This window comes from Colossoma macropomum, unplaced genomic scaffold (assembly GCF_904425465.1).
Source record: "Colossoma macropomum unplaced genomic scaffold, Colossoma_macropomum, whole genome shotgun sequence".
Taxonomy (NCBI): Eukaryota; Metazoa; Chordata; class Actinopteri; order Characiformes; family Serrasalmidae; genus Colossoma; species Colossoma macropomum.
Window position 1 is genome coordinate 28,635 of NW_023495214.1, and position 3,981 is coordinate 32,615.

Below are 3,981 nucleotides of genomic sequence, written 5' to 3' on the forward strand. Positions count from 1 at the left end.
CCTGAGGCACTGATTTTCAGTCCTAGGTAATCATAATGTAACGAGTGCTCTAGGGCGGCGTTTCCTAGAGTGAAAAGGTGTCTGTTTTCCTGAGATCTGTTTTTTTTTCTGGAAGATTACTGTTCTAGTTTTGTCCAGATTGACTGTCAGGGCCCAGTTCTGACAGAACTGCTCCAGCAGGTCCAGGTGCCGCTGTAGCCCTCATTCTGTGGGCGACAGCAACACCAGGTCATCTGCGTAGAGCAGGAATTTCACTTCCGTGTGGTTTAGGGTGAGTCTAGGAGCTGCAGATTGTTCCAGTAACACCGCTACCTCGTTTATATAAATGTTGAACAGGGTTGGACTCGAGCTGCAGCCCTGCCTCACCCTGCGCCCCTGAGTGAAGTACTCTGTTCTTTGGTCACCGAGTTTAATTCCACACTTGTTGTTCAGATATATGGACTTGATGATGTCATATACTTTACCCCCTACACCGCATTGTAGAGTCTGATAGAATAATCCAGTGTGCCAAATGGAATCAAAAGCTTTCTTAAAATCAACGAAACATGCAAATATTTTACTGTTGTTGTTTTGGTGGACATGTTGGTTGATTAGGGTGTGTAGGGTGTAAATATGATTGGTAGTGCGGTGATTTGGTAAAAAGCCAATCTGACTCTTACTCAAGACACTGTGTTCGGTAAGGAAGGCCTGTATTCGGGCGTTAATAATACAGCAGAAAACCTTCCCCAGGTTACTGCTCACACAGATGCCTCGGTAGTTGTTGGGGTCAAATTTGTTTCCACTCTTGTAGATCGGGGAAATAAGCCCCCTGTTCCAGGATTCAGGAAAGCAGCCAGCTTGGAGAACCAGGTTAAAGAGTTTCAGTAAGGCCCTGTGCAGGTCAGGAGAGCTGCTCTTCAGCATCTCGTTTTAAGGTTTTGGAGTGCGTCGGCCAATTCTTCTGGGGTAATATCGTAATCTAATGGGTTTTGATTGTTTTTGATAGCAGATTCGAGAAGTTCTAATTTATTTTTTATGTAATTTTGGTTGTTTGTGAGATTTTCTGTTGGGGTTTCTTTAAGTAGATTTTCAAAGTATGTTTTCCATGTGTTTCCGTTCTGTATTGGTATCTCCTGGTTTTCTGGTGTTTTTAGAGTGTTCCATTTTTCCCAGAACTGGTTTTGGTTAATAGAATTTTCAATTTCTTGTAGAGTTTGGTTGTAATGTTGCTTATTTTCTGATAAATAGTTTTTTTGTATTGCTTGAGTGTTTCATGGTATTTTTGTCTCAGTTCTGCCTTTTGTTAGAAATTCAGCAAGAAGAGTCAGGAGACTGGAGCTTCGGCGTTGACTGGAGTTTATTTCCGCGTACAGAGTATGGGTACAGCGTGGTCGATCAGCAGTCAATCAGCAGGATCAGAAGTCTAGTCTTATTCACGTGCATGCAGACGATCATGCACGGGCACAGTTTGGTCATCAGTGTGTCACCAGTCTGGTCTGGTCACCAGTCTAGTCTAGTCCAGTCTGCAGTCCAGTCTAACAAGAATATTTTAAAAGAACCTTATAAACTAAGGAGGGGGACGGAGGAACAAAAGGACTTTGAGGAGGGGTAAGGAGGGCTTGTAGATGGGGGATATGAATAGAGATGTAGGGGGTAGAGATAAGGGGGGGTTGATGGTATCACCTTAAGGTCGTGAGACAAAGGGTCATTTAAATACAAACGAAGAAGAGATTGGGCAAGGTGAGAGTGCAACCAGTTTCACCTTTCTGCCATTTGCTCTTTACAATGAAAATGGTTTAGACCTTAAGAAAATAACATAAGGGAAAATAACATATATTGAGAATATTTTCTCTCACTTTTGTGGTTCTCTGTGTTTTTGATTTGATAGCTTTCTAAGCTGTTTTCTTATAATTTCACACTCCTCATCATACCACTTTTCTTTGTGGGGTCTTTGTCTTTTCTTCTTTGATTTACTGAGGTTTGCTTTGATTGCAGATTTGAATTGATTGAACTGATTGCACTAGTGAATTCAGACACACTGTTAAGAGTCCATTTGTATGTAAGGCTGATTTGTATTAGTTTACAGGACTCTTCTGATTTATCTGATTGTTGGATTCTATTCAGAAACACATTAATTTGGCAGTGGTCTGATAGTGGTGACTGAGGTCTGACAGTGAATGCACTGATGGAGGAGGGGTCCATGTCAGTAATGGCGTAGTCGACTACACTAGACCCAAGAGCTGAGCAGTAAGTGAACCGACCTAAAGAGTCTCCTCGGATCCGACCGTTAAGCATGTACAGGCCCAGGCCTCGACAGAGCTGCACTAACTCCTTACCGTTCTTATTTATGGCAGAGTCAGGGTTACTGCGTGCTGCTGACGTGGGGGTCAGGTTTGGGGAGGCCTTAAATATGTGGTTATTTCCTTGGGTGTCAATTATATCAGATTCAGAACCTGTTCTGGCATTGAAGTCTCCACACAGCAGCACATTGCCCTGAGCCTGGAAATGGCTGCTTTCTGTGTGGAGGTTGTTGAAGAACTCTTCGTTATAGTCGGGGATTCTGCAGGAGGAGTGTAAGCTGCACAAATATAGAGGTCAGTTTCACAATTAATAATGCCTTTTTTAAGTTTCAGCCAAATGTGGGTGGGTTCTTTTTTGACAATTGATAAATGGGAGATCAGGCTCTCCTTATACCAGATGATGACCCCACCTGAATCTCTGCCATGCTTTATATTTGAATGTTTAAATGAAGGTAAGATGATTTCTCTGTAGCCTGAGAGACAGTAAGTATCCACATCTGACCGACACCACGTTTCTAACAGTACAATTATGTCCTGGTTGTTGATAATTTTAATGAACTCTGCATTCGAGCTTTTAGCTCCTAGGATGGATGAATACAGACCCTGGATATTCCAGGAACTTAATGAGAAAGACTGCATTGTTTATAATTTGTTGGTTAGAGGAGTAAGGTAAGTATAAAGAGATGAAAATGTGATTTAAATGTGTTTAACAAATTAGTGAGGAAAAAAAAAGTAAATAATAAAAAAATAATAATCATAATAATAATGTAGTATAAAAATGGACATGTGATATTAATTCTTCAAAAAGAAGGTATCAAGATAAGTATAGAGGTATGAACATGTAATGAAATCTGTTAAACATGTGATTTGAATAATAAATTTTATCTGTACGTTTGAATTTGAGCTGAATACGAGTTTCCGTAAGCTGCAGTAAGTCTAAGCTGTTTATCCCAGTATTTTACAGATGAGGTGAAGCAGCTGTCGCACTTCCCCGATATCTGAGGTGTCTGGGCGTCTTTTACCTTGCACCACCTCTGAGTATGTGAGCTGCTGGGGGTGAGAAGTGCCAGGTGACGTTGCTGGGGACAGTGTCCATTCCATGCACATATGTGTGTGGGTTTGAAGGGACTCTGTTGGGCAGGGCTCTGCTGGGCGGGGCTCTGCTGGGCGGGGGCCTGCTGGGCGGGGCTCTGCTGGGCGGGGCTCTGCTGGGTTTAGACGGCTGATGAATGCTGCTGGTATGATGGTAGCGTGGTAGGGCTCTGCTAGGTCGGTGGGTGGATGAGGATCTTCCAAGTGTGGTGTTCCTTAGATCATTAGCCAGAATTCGAACACCCTCAAAATCAAGGTGTATGTGATCGTACAGGTGGTCATCAGTCAGAGTCAGGTGAGTGGCAATGTGGACATTTGGGATGATGGCACACAATCTGATGATGTCCTGATTGATTCTGTTGATGAAGTCTGCAGGGAGGTCTTTTCGGGGAAGTAGAGTAGAGATGGTTATGGCTGCTTTTGGAAATTCTCTGTGAGCCTTCTCTGCTACCCTTTTAAGAGACTCTGCCACGGTTTCTCTTTTTGAGCGCAGGTCATTTGTACCAGTGTGAATTATGATGTTTTGGGGGTCGTGCAATGTGGACTGGCACAGTAGTTTCAGTGCACTGTCTGTAGTTGGGCACCAGAACTTTGCCACTCTGTGAGTGGG